At 40.7% G+C, this 16,612-nt stretch overlaps 1 long non-coding RNA gene across 1 annotated transcript in view; it reads right to left on the bottom strand.

Annotated features, from left to right (window-relative positions):
* The window catches only part of LOC141992880 (uncharacterized), a 469,706-nt gene extending 454,717 nt beyond the window's left edge, over positions 1 to 14,989 (bottom strand). Inside the window, exon 1 of the long non-coding RNA XR_012640682.1 lies at positions 14,961 to 14,989. This is a non-coding gene — a long non-coding RNA (uncharacterized LOC141992880). The remainder of the gene's footprint in view (positions 1 to 14,960) is intronic.
* Positions 14,990 to 16,612: the final 1,623 nt, after the last annotated feature.

Raw genomic sequence — 16,612 nt, 5'->3', positions numbered from 1 at the left:
AGACATAAAACACAAGAGCGGGTCAGAGGAATCTGTCTGAGAAATGAGCACCTAAAAATGATTAAATAGAAGAGAAAAATGATAGACACAGTATTATTAGTGTAATGGATGCACAATAAAGACCAGCTCTGATAGGCCATAGGTTGTTATTTTATCACCTATCATATGACCATCCTGAGAAGATGGCTTTGCAGTTAAATTTGGACTGAAGACCACAGGCAGTAAGAAGTGAGATAGCCTTTCCATAATTAAGGTTGCAACAGAGTTTCCACTATAAGCCCAATTTTGGATCTTCCTCTAAAATCCACAAATATTTGGAATTGATGAAATAGGTCCAGAGTGGAGGTAGAATGTAGAAAAGATAACCAACTTAAATATGTCTGAGCTACCACTTTTGCAATAGAAGAATGCCAGCAGGCATGATTGTATACATAACAAAACAAAAAGTAGGAAGCAACCAATGTAATATCAACCCATGAAATATTTTCATTACAGTAAAAAGAAAAGGAGTACTAGTGGCACCTTAGAGACTAACCAATTTATTTGAGCATAAGCTTTCGTGAGCTACAGCTCACTTCATCGGATGCATTCAGTGGTTAACTGCAATAAAAAAAATGCATGAGTCAGGCAAATGACTGGCTCATGTTACTAGATCAGATCATTCACAGAACAAGGTGGGGTAATTGTCAGCAAAGATGTCTTCATTAAAAAAATATGCAGAAATGTTTTTTCTCCCTTCAGTATTTCAGTGTGAACGTAGCCAATTTTGTTTACTTTTGTCATAAAGCACAGCGTGGGTTGTTTGAAATCATGCAAGACAGAGCATTTCAGTAAGAAGCTCCATGAAACAAAAATTCTGAAATTCACCCATCTCTGCAGTCCCTCTCCTCAAAAAATGTAGCTGATCCTAGCAAAACAGAAATCATGCAGTCACACATAGCACCTCCTGGACAAGCTGAAAAGCAGTAAGAAACTGTCTGGAAAAAGAGCTCCCATCTGCCTCCAACAGATATGGCTACTTTTTGTAATGCGCCTCCCCTAGTAGCCAAGCTGTTGTAGCAATAGCTGCCTGTTGCTCTTTTCCCCTCCCCAACAGGCCTTGGTAGTTGCCTCTTAGCTGTGCAGGGAAAGGAAGTTGGTACTGAGCAAGTGCCTGGCTGGCTTCACCAAAGGAACCTTTGGGCCTTCTCAGGCTCTGCTTCATGAATCTTCTGGTCAGTTTTGCCCCAAATGGTAGCAGGAAGGCACAGACAACCTAAAGAAAGGACTTGAAGAGGAGGAAAGAAAAGAGATGGAAGGGGTGGGGGGGGGGAAGGAGAGTAGAAAGATCTGCAATGGGAGTTGAAGAAGGAAGACACATGCACTGACATTTCTATCTTCTGATTCCCTCTGTGGGAATGGAAGACTCAAGATGCAGTTGCAATGCCATTTTTACTTTTTGGACTCACAGGAAGCACTCACAGGTCTGTTCTGGCTCTGTATGCAGAAACACAGATAATAGGTAGTGGGCAGCCAGAGGAGTGGCGGGTGCATGCCCTGTGGGTTTGTACACAAAGAAGTAGTGGCTGCATGAAGTGGATCCATGCCAGCCATAGCAGTTTAGGGCTAGAAATTCTATTTCTTATGCCTCTGTGCATTTATTTGAGCACAAAGCCCATTTTCTCAGGCTCTGACCTCTGCTCAATGAATTGGCCCCAAGATTCCAAACGTAAGCAGAGTGTGAATGAGTTCTCCCAACAGTTAGCTGGGGGGGCCGGGGGGAGACTTCAGGAGCAAACTGTATTTACAGGAACACACCTACTCTGGCTAGGTATCCAGCAGATAGAGCAGTGTTGCTCAAAGTGATCAACTTTGGCTGAAAGAAAAGGAGTACTTGTGGCACCTTAGAGACTAACCAATTTATTTGAGCATAAGCTTTCGTGAGCTACAGCTCACTTCATCGGATGCATATATAATAAGATCTTCTACACTTTCCACAGTATGCATCCGATGAAGTGAGCTGTAGCTCACGAAAGCTTATGCTCAAATAAATTGGTTAGTCTCTAAGGTGCCACAAGTACTCCTTTTCTTTTTGCGAATACAGACTAACACGGCTGTTACTCTGAAATCAACTTTGGCTGGTGTTGGATTACAAATCACTTTAGTACTGAATGCAGAGGTAGTGAAATGTTATCAATGTTGCTGTCTTTATGTTATGAATAAAGGGGAGAAGAACTGTGCTTAACCTGTCCCAAATGAGGGGGTCACCCTCAGCTGAAAGGGGCTTGAATGCCAGACCCCCTGTGAAAGTAAGAGGGGTGGGGCAGGTATCCCAGCCAGAAGGAATGGACTCTCCCTAAGGGTCCCTGGTTTGGTTTAACCTGTTTCTTCCCACTGTTCAAACATAGGGCTAAATAGGCTCCATTATGAGTCTTTTGTTATTTTAAGTGCTCAAAACAAGTGACAATCACTTGTGGTGGGACAGCATTTCCACACAGTCTAAGAGCTGAAAATCACAGAGCTGGGTGGAACCTCAAAAGACGGACCTGCAGAGGTCACAGCAGAGAGGCAGGCGGCAGCAGGTGACTAACGAGTGGAACGAGCAGTTAGCGGGGCGGCCAGCGGAGAGGAATCACGGCTGGCGGGGTGGCCAGGTAGAGAAAGTGCTCAGATGGTGGAGCAATCAAGGTACCTTCTTCCCCAGGTGGGAGGTGAACTCACAGAGATTCACATCTGAACCCTGTGTCCTCACTGACCAGGGACAACCACTGTGAATGGGGTATGGTGAGGGAGCAGAGAGGGGCACAGAAAAGAAACTTTTGGTTGTAGAACTCAAGAACATGAGGCAGAAGGCACTGCCCCACACACTCATAGGGTGACCAGATGTCCTGATATTTGGAGCTTTGTCTTACATAGGTGCCAATTACTCCTCACCCTCTCCCAATTTTTCACCCTTGCTATCTGGTCACCCTACACACTCTGCAGTGGGCATCCAGCACACAGTTTTATGATTACGAATCCTGCTTGTGGCATTTTCTCTAATTAATGTCTGGTGACTTCCCTCCTTTCATTAAAAGTTTCATTTCTACACTCAGACTCTGTGCTTGCGAGTGGGGAAGTATTGCCTCTCAGAGGTGCCCAGGGTGGTGTGCAATTTTCCCAAGTGACTGGATGGGGGCTCAAGCAAGGTCTGTGTTGTATTGTTGAAAAGGAACTCTTAGACATTGAACCCAGCCCTGATTGCTGCTGGCTCCACATGGCAGAAGGCATGTTTTTGTCTTTACACAAAAAAGACAAAAGCAGACAGCATTCAAAGAATGGCAAAAGCAGCAGCAGCAAGAGATATGGAAACAATGGCAGCAAATGCAAAACAGCTACATTAGGTATTGCATCTTATTTATTTCTCCTGATAACACCTGAAGAGAGAACAGTTGACCCTGAAGGTTTCTGAACAGAAATCTTCCAGCTGAGGCATCTCTTTCACCTATTAGTTTGTGACTTATGCAGCTGCATTGCAAGAATCTCACAAATCACTCACATAAGGGTTAATGATATAGTTGCTGCATATTTAGAGAGAGTGCATCAATGATCAGCTTTGCCGATTCTGAGTCAGCTTCAAATCTCTCTGCCACTGCAGGTTCAATGAAAGCCAAGAGTTAAGCCAAACATGAGCAGTGATGCACCAGGTGCTGTTGATGCTGCTTCAAAAGAAAGGGATTTTTAATAAAGAAATTTAAGGTGGCTTAAATTCAGTAATGTTGGTTAACTCCTACTTTTATTTATTTATTTATACACACACATACATACATACACACAAACACACTGTATATATATAGTAACAGGGTCGGGCCAGATGGCTACGGGAGAGTGATAGAATGCAGATGTATTAACCCCAGGTTAAGTAGGTCCCTTTTCCACGGGTAAGGTAACAGGGAAGGTTCCAGAACAATCAGGAACTTTCTGGAAACAATTAAAGCAGACAAGCTGATCAGAACACCTGCGGCCAATCAGGAAGCTTCTAGAATCAATTAAGACAGGCAGGCTAATCAGGGCACCTGGGTTTAAAAAGGAGCTCACTTCAGTTTGTGGTGTGCATGCGAGGAGCTGGGAGCAAGAGGCGCAAGAAGCTGAGAGTGAGAAGGTGTACTACTGGAAGACTGAGAAGTACAAGAAAAGGAGTACTTGTGGCACCTTAGAGACTAACCAATTTATTTGAGCATGAGCTTTCGTGAGCTACAGCTCACTTCATCGGATGCATACTGTGGAAACTGCAGAAGACATTATATACACAGAGACCATGAAACAATACCTCCTCCCACCCCACTCTCCTGCTGGTAATAGCTTATCTAAAGTGATAATCAAGGTGGGCCATTTCCAGCACAAATCCAGGTTTTCTCACCCCCCCCCCCAACCCCCTCCAAAAACCACACACACAAACTCACTCTCCTGCTGGTAATAGCTTATCCAAAGTGACCACTCTCCTTACAATGTGTATGAAAATCAAGGTGGGCCATTTCCAGCACAAATCCAGGTTTTCTCACCCCCCCCCCCCAAAAAAAAACCACACACACACAAACTCACTCTCCTGCTGGTAATACCTTATCCAAAGTGACCACTCTCCCTACAATGTGCATGATAATCAAGGTGGGCCATTTCCAGCCCAAATCCAAGTTTTCTCACCCACCCACCCACCCCCACACACACAAACTCACTCTCCTGCTGGCAATAGCTCATCCAAACTGACCACTCTCCTTACAATGTGTATGATAATCAAGGTGGGCCATTTCCAGCATAAATCCAAGTGTAACCAGAATGTCTGGGGGGGGGGGTAGGAAAAAACAAGGGGAAATAGGCTACCTTGCATAATGACTTAGCCACTCCCAGTCTCTATTTAAGCCTAAATTAATAGTATCCAATTTGCAAATGAATTCCAATTCAGCAGTTTCTCGCTGGAGTCTGGATTTGAAGTTTTTTTGTTGTAAGATAGCAACCTTCATGTCTGTGATTGCGTGACCAGAGAGACTGAAGTGTTCTCCGACTGGTTTATGAATGTTATAATTCTTGACATCTGATTTGTGTCCATTTATTCTTTTACATAGAGACTGTCCAGTTTGACCAATGTACATGGCAGAGGGGCATTGCTGGCACATGATGGCATATATCACATTGGTGGATGTGCAGGTGAACGAGCCTCTGATAGTGTGGCTGATGTTATTAGGCCCTGTGATGGTGTCCCCTGAATAGATATGTGGGCACAGTTGGCAACGGGCTTTGTTGCAAGGATAGGTTCCTGGGTTAGTGGTTCTGTTGTGTGGTATGTGGTTGTTGGTGAGTATTTGCTTCAGGTTGGGGGGCTGTCTGTAGGCAAGGCCTGGCCTGTCTCTCAAGATTTGTGAGAGTGTTGGGTCATCCTTCAGGATAGGTTGTAGATCCTTAATAATGCGTTGGAGGGGTTTTAGTTGGGGGCTGAAGGTGACGGCTAGTGGCGTTCTGTTATTTTCTGTGTTAGGCCTGTCTTGTAGCAGGTGACTTCTGGGAACTCTTCTGGCTCTATCAATCTGTTTCTTCACTTCCGCAGGTGGGTATTGTAGTTGTAAGAATGCTTGATAGAGATCTTGTAGGTGTTTGTCTCTGTCTGAGGGGTTGGAGCAAATGCGGTTGTATCGCAAAGCTTGGCTGTAGACAATGGATCGTGTGGTGTGGTCAGGGTGAAAGCTGGAGGCATGTAGGTAGGAATAGCGGTCAGTAGGTTTCCGGTATAGGGTGGTGTTTATGTGACCATCGTTTATTAGCACTGTAGTGTCCAGAAAGTGGATCTCTTGTGTGGACTGGACCAGGCTGAGGTTGATGGTGGGATGGAAATTGTTGAAATCATGGTGGAATTCCTCAAGGGCTTGTTTTCCATGGGTCCAGATGATGAAGATGTCATCAATATAGCACAAGTAGAGTAGGGGCGTTAGGGGACGAGAGCTGAGGAAGCGTTGTTCTAAATCAGCCATAAAAATGTTGGCATACTGTGGGGCCATGCGGTACCCATAGCAGTGCCGCTCATCTGAAGGTATACATTGTCCCCAAATGTAAAATAGTTATGGGTACAAGCATTATCAGACATCAGGAGGGAGGTCCTGTGGTGAGAATAAAGAAGGTGTTGGGAGGAGGCCATGGGGAAGTAGCCCAGGGAGTGGTAGCTGTCCCACAGCTCTTACAAGAGCCACTGTAGATAGCTGCAATCCACAGGGCCCTGGGCTGGAACCCGGAGTAGAGGGTGGGCCTGGGTTCCCTCCATCCCTCCAACTCCCTACTTGATACCAGAGGAGTTGAACTGGACTATAGGTTCCACCAGAGTGGAAGGTCTCTGGCCTGTTCCCCGATCCACTAGGTGGATCAGCAGAGACTGCAGGGATTGTTCTTCTTCCTTTCCCATGCTGGCCAGTGATGAGGCTAACTGAGTGAAAGGCAGATTTGAGCCATGAAAGTGGCCAAACTGAGGGCTGCCGTGAACCTCTGAGGCAAGAAAATCCACCAATAAGCGCAGGACCCACCAAGGCAGAAGAAGAACTTTGTCACTATATATATAGAGAGAGAGAGATAGGGCTTAACCTAACATTACTGATTTTAGGTTTATTGATATAAATCAGTGATAATAAAACAAATAAAAAAGTGACAAGAAATGTCCACAACAGAACCTGGGAACTGTGCACACAGCTTACCTGGTTTGGGATTCTATTATAAACTCAGAGCTCAGACCAGATTGTTGAAAGTTCTCTAAGCCTTTCAGAGAAGCAGGGAGCCAATTCATGTCCAAGTCATAAGGAATTAGTGGTTTAGAGCTATTTCAACCTTGAAAGAAATTTAGTTTCAACTCAGATGAAATTCAACAGAGTTTCATTTTGAGATTTTTGGTTTGCTCAAATCGAAATCTCAAACCAAAATCGTAAGGGCTCCAGAGCCATACAAATCAGAACTGAATATTGTATTTGCAAAGAGCCCTTTGGAGCAAAACCCATGGAATTTAACACAGCTCTGCTCAACATGTAAGCCACAGTTATTGCTCTGTAACAATATATCAATAATGAAACAATGTTCCACCGTACAGTGACATTGAGACAAAACCACAGACTTTCATCTACTTAAAAAACTAAACAGATGGCTCTGAGCCAGAGTAACAAGAGTCATAAGGGTAAGTTGAATACTGCTTTACTAAAGCCTTTTAGTCCTTATTCCTCATGTTAAAGTAGTGATTTAACTCTGATAAAGCAGTCACTGATTTGGATATGACCATCAGTTTATTTTATGACATTTTCATAATCAAAGGTTTAAAATAGAAGATTTGTAATCAAGTCCAAAGGCCAGTCCAGGGACTGGCAGGGAGAGGGTTAATATTCATTCTCTCTCTCTCTCTCTCTCTCTCTCTCTCCATAACAAAGACCACAGCTGCATTCATTCCCTATATGACTGTCTAGGTAGTCCGGCTGGAGAAGGGTTGACATTGATGGCCTAAAGTAAAAATTCCATAATACACTGTAGGAGTTATGGACTCCAGGGAGCTGGAGCTACAAGCAAGGAGGACAATGCAAACTGGAAAAGCTCTGCGAAATGATAGACTCAAAGTTTGACTACACAAAGATGTTATTTTCTAGTTACATGCATTTAGAAGCCCATTTGAAGGAAGCTTTTTTTGACCTCTTAATTTAAAATCTTGAATGGGAAAACCACCCGTTTTCTCATTGTAGAAATAAGAAAAATGAAAACTCTCCCTCTCAAGCACACCAAATGTGATGGTTAACTAATACGCTCGTATCAATTACCCAACTGCAAAATCAAAATGTAGCATTTGTAGCCCATTCTTAATCTCACTGGAATTCAGGCTTGGAACTGTGAAGAATATGGGTTGGAATTAGAGGCAGGAAACTGTTTTTCCTCACACTGAATATATATTTGGCAAAAGATACCAATTCAGCAACACCACAACATTTTGTGAATTTGTGTTGATTTTGCCAAATTATTTGTTTTGAAAAAAAAAATCTGCAAAAAACAACACTTTTTTTGACATTTTCAAAATGAAGTGTTTTGGGTTTTTTTGTTTTGAATCAACTTATTTCCAAATGTCCTTTGATTTTCTTAAAAATGATCAAAATCTAAATGAAAACTTTTGATTTTTGTCAAAAAGAATGTTTCAATCAACCCACAACTTTTTTTCTTATTTGAGTCACTGAAAATTTTAGTTTTTGGTCCAACCTAAAACAATTTTTTTTCTTCAACTTTTCAAAGTTTCCAATGAATCAAAAAATGGGTTATTCAACCAACTCTAATCAGGATGATCCATGTGTTCCCTCCACCACAGCTGTGTCATATGTTTGGAAACGCTTACTATAACCTCTCTCGGTCATAAATAACTTGCAGGGAAAATCTCAATACTTGTGCACATTTCACACCAAATCTGAAAGAAATATGTGATCTACTTTCTATATAAAAATATCTATCAGCATACTCAGTCTGGAGAAAGTCTTTTTGGCTATTCAATTTCCTGAAAAATGTACTATTACCCTTACATATTGTGTACAGCTTTTAATACCAAAATCTAATTATTTCCATGCATTAGCCACAAAGGTATTATTTTTAGGAATCATAAATAATAAGTGAACAGACTAAATCTGACAAGCTATTTTTAAGGTTGTTAAAGGTCCGTTAAATACCCCACCAGCTGTCTGACCTCCAAACATCTCCCATACCTTTCCTGAAAATTGTCTGGGGTGGTGTTGCAGGTCTTAAAATTTCTTCTGGCCTCAGACATCAAATCTTTCAAGCTCTGAAGCTTTGCTGCGGATAGAAATGTATGGGGGATAGATGGGGGGAGGATATAGGATGCCACACATTTTGCAGCACCTCTAATTTGAGACAGCTTTGAAATTTGAAACAGGCTGGAAAACAGGGCAGACTTCAAAAAGCTCAGATAAATAACAGAATGTTGATCGCTACAACGAACAGATTTGCTTAAACCAGGCATAAAAACTTAATTGCTAAGTCTCATTTTTCCCTAGCTCATCAAAGGATCTACTCCTATAACAAGTCAATCAGCTTCTTTGATTGATGCAATTCATAGCTTAAACCAAGAGAGAATTAGAGTAAGTAGAATCACTCCATCAGGGCAAGGTGATAACATTTTCAACTACTTCATCAAGGAACTTCACATGTCCAAAGGCACCCCAGCTTATAAACCATTTAGGATTTGTAGCTCCTTTAACCTTCTGCATGTTTTCACTTATAGCTTAATCAGAGGAATGAAGTCCTTGATGCCAGGATCTAGATTCCCCTGGGAAAATTTCCTACAATATTTTGACAAGTGCTTTATATAACTAACATACTACTGTAGCATAAAGGAAGTAAAGAAGTCTGTACTATGGTAACCTCTGCAAGTGCAAGAGAAAAAGTTTCTTAAACTAAGCAAAAGATCCTCCTTTGTCTTTTTTCCCCCTGCAGACAGTTAAAGAACTCCATCAAACAAATATCTTAATATAAAATATATTTTTCCCTAAGAAATAGTACAAAATTCACTTCATGGAAAATGTATGAAAAAATACTATTTTATGTAGAATTTACTCTAAAAGCACTGGACATCATTTTCTAATATTAGTGTTTATACTGTATATCTTATAATAAAAACAAAAGAAAGTATATTTTTTTCTTTATAGTTCATTGTGGATTCTTTCTACTTATTCTCCTACTGAATTTATAATCTGTAGTGCCCGGAACTAAAAATAATATTCCAGAAGTAGTCTCACCAAAGTTGTTTACAGACAGTGTTTCTTCCTTGCCTAATGAGTTAAAGCTTAGGCGAATTCAGTATAAAAGTCACATCGACCTTTTTCATGACCACATTGCACTGCAAACTCTCAGTATTACTGCTGTACAGGCTCTTCTGTTCTATTGAATGTCTGTTTCAGATTTTTTCCCCCCACAGGATATTTTGTTTGCAATTCTACAAGTCAAGTGTGATTTTTATTATGGTCTGTATACATCCCAGATCATCTCCTACATGATAAAAAAACATTGTGTTGGGGAATTGGAAACTCCACAAGGTCCATCTTACTGAAGGCCTGATTCAAAGCTACTAAAGTTAATGAGATTGTTTCCATTGACTTTGGATCAAGCCCTGAGTTTCCTTTATGCTCTCCAAGTGAATGAGGTTTTGCCCAGCTCAGGATGGATAGTGTTTGGGGTGTACTTACATGGTAATTAAAGCCCCACAGTATGGCCCCAGTTGGCCCAGGTCAGCTGACTTGAGCTCCCAGGGTTTGGATTCTGGAGCTAAACATTTTTTGTAAACATTTGGATTTATACTGGAGCCCAAGCTCAGGGACTGTCCACCCTCACAGGATCCCAGAACTTGGGCTCTAGTCCGAGCCCAAACATCTACACAGCAATTTCTCAGCTGACCCTGGCCAGCTGTGGGTTTTTTATCCCTCTGTAGACATACCCCTTGGTGCTCAAGCTCTGCAAAATCCCCTGGGATGTAATAGAGACCTGGGCCATCTGTGTGTAAACCCTTAGCAGCTACACTCCCTCTAGGTTCCACTAAACGTTTATTGAGCTCCACAGGGATGGAGGGGACAATTTGGGCCTCTATTTCTAACCTCTGTAGGTCTAATTAATTTTTTTTCTCATGTGTTCTAACTCCTCCGAATTTATCTTAAGTTCAATAACATGCTGTTTAATACAGCTGGTGGAAATTTTTCAAATTTTGTGTAATCAAAAAGTGACCTTTTTTCAAAATTTCAGACATTTTTGCATTTTCTGTAATTTGTCGTTTATCAAAAAACTGTTCTTTTTCAGAAAACAATTTACCAAACATATCAATGAAAAAAAGTCTTAAGTGTATTTTCAATTTGTGATCAGTTCTGTTTACTCCTTCTTCCAGATCATTAACAGAGATATTAGATAACATAGGCATATATTAAAGAGCAGTCAAAGACTGGATGGGCATAGCCTCTCAGTTCTAGAGAAGGAGCCTTAAGCCCAGAGTTGCAAGACATTTTGGCAGGACTGGAGAGAGAGAGAGTGTGCACGCTGTATTGTGCATGTCCACACTGCGCCTCTTCTCAGGATAAGTAAAGGAGCTTGGTCTCCAGGACTTTGTCCAACAGTTTTTGCTGCTGTAAACTGAATGATTTTTTTTTTATGTTGTTTATATGCAGTGATTTTTCTGAGAAATCAAAATACATAAAATATCACTAATGAGCAGAATTTGTTCCAAATTAGATGTTTTTTGAAGTTTTCCATACTGAGTCACTGGATCTTTATGGTGAGATTGAAATGACTATTTTAAGGTCAATTCAAAATATAAATTGTGGATTAAATCAAAATAGTCAAACACTGTGGATACTGTCCCAAGTACAATAGCAGATGTAGTGCCTTCGCTATCTTCTTCATAGAATACGAGGGTTCGAAGGGACCTCAGGACATCATCTAGTCCAACCCCCTGATCAAAGCAATCCCCAATTTTTGCCCCGATCCCTAAATGGCCCCCTCAAGGATTGAACTCACAACCCTGGGTTTAGCAGGCCAGTGCTCAAACCACTGAGCTATCCCTCCCCCCAATTTGGATAACAAATCATTAACAAAGACATTTAAAAAGCCTACACCTATTATTATTACCATGACCACATTCCTAATTGCCTACACCCAGTGTTTAATTTTTCTTTCTTGATAGGTTCAATGCCAGACTACTGAATATGGAGCAGCAACACCAACTCTGTCAACCTTTAGCACACATAATAAATCTTTTTAAGCACAAGCTGATTTCCTTCTCCATGGAAAATTGCCAAGGTGATTCCCCTCTATAATGGAAGTGATGGATCAGACACAAGTAACTACTTACCTGTGTATGTCATGCTTCTTCTATCCAAAATTATTGAAAAGGCAGTACACAAGCAGATTTACAACTATATTATGATTTGAAATTTAATAGATGTTTAACCGTCTGGATTTCACCCAAAAGAGTGTACCTTCATAACATTACTGAAATTTACCATCCAAGTATGTATTAATATAGATAAGTGACATCTGTGTGGGATTGTGTTTCTAGGATCTGAAGAATGCCTTAAATACTTTCAGCCACTCCATACTCTGCATTAAATTACGTGCATTCAGAATATCTAATAATACTATTCAGTGGCTTCTGCTGTTTCCTGGAAACAGACTCCAAAGAACTTTTTGAAAATATACTACAGGAGATGTGTTCATATGAAATTAGTGATACATAGGAGAGAGGCCTCTAACCATGTCTTTATTGTGCCTTATGAATGACCTGCCAAAATCTGCTCAAGTCAAAGGATACAGTAATTTCTCACTCAAGCAAGTCAAATGTGTCTTAAACAAAATGAATCTCCAAAGAAAATGGCTAGGTTTACCAAAAAGAATTAGTTGAATTTCAATGCAGTAAATCAATGTGTTTAATTCCTATCTCACCAAAAACTCAACAGTCACATTCCCATTACCATCCTGATTTAGAAAATGTGCTTTAAATAGTATTTCATCTAGAAATGACCAAGACTGGGAACATTTTGGGTTTGCAAAACCTTCTGTTTAGCAAAACCAAAACCAGACCTGGGTTGAGAAGAAGGGACTTCCAGAAATAATTTCAGGTTTCATAAAGTCATCAATTTCAAGGCCAGAAGGAAACACTGATCATTAGCCTAACCTCCTATATAACACAGGTCACAGAACTTCTCCAAAATAATTCCTCTTAGAGCATATCTTTTAGAAAAACATCCAATCCTGATTTAGAAATCAATCAGTGGTGGAGAATCCATTTGACCCATCTCTTCTTGGGTACACTGAACTGACAGAACCACTGAAAAATCATTTGACCTAAAGCAATAATACCTTGTACGGCATTTTTGTCAAAACTCAGAACCTAAGCAGGGTTTCACCTCATCACCACTTGAACATGTGACCTCTAAGGCATACGTACTGGTGCTGGTGATTCAGACTGTGGATCTCTTCACCCTTAATCAATGCTAAATATGTGCCCCATTATGATGAAAAGCCCTTTGCGGCTGACATGTTGATTTCCAAAGAGACATAAATCCAAACGTTCTGACTGCTTGTGATAAATAATAAGGTTACTTTTTTAAAGAGTCAGAGTGTGAATGCTTGGCATAGTTATGTACCCCTTTCAGTTTCAAATAGACTGCCTCCTTCAGTTCCTGTCAAACTGTTGTGTAGTGTTGAACACTAATAAGGAGCCCACATCCAGGGCCATTCTCTAAGTTTCAGAAAAGTATATACTGTAGGAAAATGATCAAACCCTATTCACATTAATGAAGATTGTACATCTACATTATCCTAAAATCTACCCAAGAGATGTCTGTTATTCACATAGCAAGGAATCATTATTTAACATTACATAGATTCATATGGAGCCCATCATAGTTGCATCTGCAAGTGGGAAGGATGTTATGGATCTAGTCATTAAGAAATTTAACATCCTTCTTGAATTTACACCAACATTCAGTAACATATTCATTTCCACAGCCACTCACTCTATGTTTAAGCAAATGATCTGGGCATAGTTTGCAGTAATATTATCTGGCCTGTTAAGCAGATGTAATATTAAGCACTCCATGAGGCTGCCAAATTGGCAATTTGGAGGAGTAAATCTCGTCATGGAAATTAATTCTCTGGAAGTCTATTAATTTGTGTTAAATGCCAGTGTGAATTTATGATGTCATAGTACAAAAATACAAATAATGCAGAATTGTCTGGGTACATGTAACTCTTCCTTCACTGACATCCCTTCCAACTCCCTCTGTGGAATAGATACGTAAATGTACACAATTTTTATATCATCCTTGTACCCTCTTGCTAGTTTTGCCATAGCAACTAAGCTAACTCTTCCTTACTTGGCATCATTAGCTTGATGATTTGGCTGTTGTGGAAAAAAAGCTGGTATTTTAAAGAGTCTCTGAATCATCTCCAAATGGAAATCTGCAGAGAATAATTTCTTGGCCTGGGGTTAGGGTAAGCAACTCTGTCAGGGATCTGAATATATCCTCTATTACAATACAGGACTGGCCTCACTCCAAATGTTCTACACTTGAACCTGGAGGGCTTTGTGCATTCCTGCTAGCAGCAGTATTTGGTCTGCCCAGGCAAGAGATAAGGGAGAGAGTCTGTGCTATCATCAGGATGGGTATCTTGGGCACGCATTGGAGAAAATACTGTCCCTGACATAATTTGTTGTAGAAACATTGTGGTTTCACTGAACAAGAGGGAGGCCAGATTCAGGGGATTGTGAATGGAGTCTGTGCACCCACTACCTGGTAAGAGGCTCAGCTCCATAGGGATTCATTCAGTGTGGAGGCCATCGCAGAGGCACAATGAGTGGATGTACTACTACACAGATTCTTTTTTCCCCCTTCAAGGAAGTTATGTGCTTTGGACATCTATTACAGCCTCAGAGCTGCTATACTGCTGCTCTGCAAGGTGGGCGGAGAATTTCTTCACAGCACAGCAGTGCATATTGGCCTGACACTTGGGATGTCCACTGCTGCTTGGGATTTGGCCTTAGTGAAAGTAAATTTGCAAACAAATCATAGCTAAAAATTATTAGTTGAGATTAATGTCTGCAGCTCTGCAATACATTTGCATATAAGAGGAATTATTTGCTAACCAAAAAAAGGCTAAATTTGTAATAAATATTATTTGAAATGAATGATTCAACCAGCTCTGTAAAAGTGACAAGATCACACCACTTCAAAGAACAATACACTTTAGCCAGAAGTCACTGGGGAATATACAGACACATTCTAAGCGCCTTATGGTAAAACAAGAGGTTAATTCAAAATAAATGTCAGAAGAACTTCACTCTCAGTCTCTAGGAAAGTCCCTTCTAATGCTCACAGATGTCCATAGGACTGGGATCCATAATGCATCAAACCCCTTCTCTCATGCTAACTTGGAATAGCAAGCTGTGTTACCTGAGGGATGATCTTGAGGAAGGCCTCTCCTGGTTCTCAGAAGTTGTCAGGTGCCCAGCTTGTCTGGTTAGTCCTATTCCTCCAAGGATAACCCCATCTTAGGTCCAGTTCCAGACTCCTGTTTCCGCAGCTGAACTATGAAAACATTAAAGAACAATGAACTACACCAGTCTCCCGTGCATCAGACTTCCTTATTGCTTCCTTATTGCTTTTCCACATGGCAGACTCCAACCTCCACTAGTCTTTCCAAGGTAGAGTGGCCAATATGAGCAACACCTCATTCTCCCTGAGTTTGGCTAACACCCCGAATATGTAGCCCAGGTCAATACATATGAAAATGGTCTTATTTTTTTAAAGCAAACATTTTTAATTCAAAATCCACACTGTTGCTACTGAAAAAATAGCAGCCTTTTGAGTGTCCTACACATGCAAATTTTAAAATCTAATATGACAGAAATTGTATGTGGATCAAAGCTATTTCACTTGAGAAGTTATTCTTTGTGAATTCGGTAGAGGAGGAGACTATTTATTAAAGGATGATTAAAGAGAAACATCAGATTAATTAAATAGTGAAAGTTTTTATTTTACTGAAAGAGGTTGTGAACTCTGATAACGTCAATAACATTAAGTGCAGATTTAAAACTACTCAATAATAGTTATTCTGGATTTAGAGAACAGTATTTGGGGAGAGAAGCTGCATAACAAACAATAAGATTAGACAATTTAAATAAATAGCTTTTCCATTTCTGCCGTCACTGAAATAATGTCACCCAATAGCAGTATTTAAGCCATAAAAGGGAAAAAAGAAAAAGCAGCATTGGAAGCACAAAAGCCCATAAACTGTGAGTTAGCCCTCTATGGATACTCAGATATGAATCTTGGTCGATCTACATGAATGTCTAAGTTAGGGATCACCTCTCCATTTCCATCACCATTTCATATTGGTTTGTCTTTCTCTTTCTGCCCCATCTTTGCATGGTAGTTTACAGTCACCTTTCAGGAGCTAACCGTAGAAGTTATGTCTCTTGTCCAAGAGAGAGAGTGAACATGAGTGTGAGTATGTACTCAAACAATGAATTTTACCCCACCACGTTCTGCACAAAGTCAGACTCAGCCGCCATTCCTGCACTCAGAGCCCAGAAGCGTGTAAATCAGTTCACAGGGATGATACAGTGTGTGCATTCCCCTTGTATGCTGGGGATCTCAGGTGGGGATTGTTCATCCTGAGGTACAGTCTTACACTACCCCAAGCTTTGTGTTGAGCAACTCCCGACCAATTCCAATACAGGTAAGTGCCTACAAGACACAATCTGTTTAGTAACAACAGGCTCCAGTGTAGTTCACATTGCCTTACATAGTGTTCCCGGATGGTTTATTCACAAGTGATGTATTGTTATCTCGGAGGGCTATATAGAATGTACAGGAGAGGTTACACACAGCATTTACTGTTGGTCCACAGATTGCTGTAGTTTGGGCAGTCTTGGTAGCAATGCCTTCTGACAGAGTGGAATTATGTCTAAGTGAGAAGTGAGCCACATTCAGAATGTGATGTAAGATATACCAGATTGTCCAGGATTTTCATTATCAGTTGGCTGCATTACTCCTAGTATTTAGTCTAATTGGCAAGTTTGTGTTATCTTGGTACTTAAAGC

Source organism: Natator depressus, chromosome 8 (genome assembly GCF_965152275.1).
Source record: "Natator depressus isolate rNatDep1 chromosome 8, rNatDep2.hap1, whole genome shotgun sequence".
NCBI classification, from domain to species: Eukaryota; Metazoa; Chordata; order Testudines; family Cheloniidae; genus Natator; species Natator depressus.
Note: the sequence above shows the minus strand (reverse complement) of the source record. Positions and strands in the feature narration are given on the sequence as shown.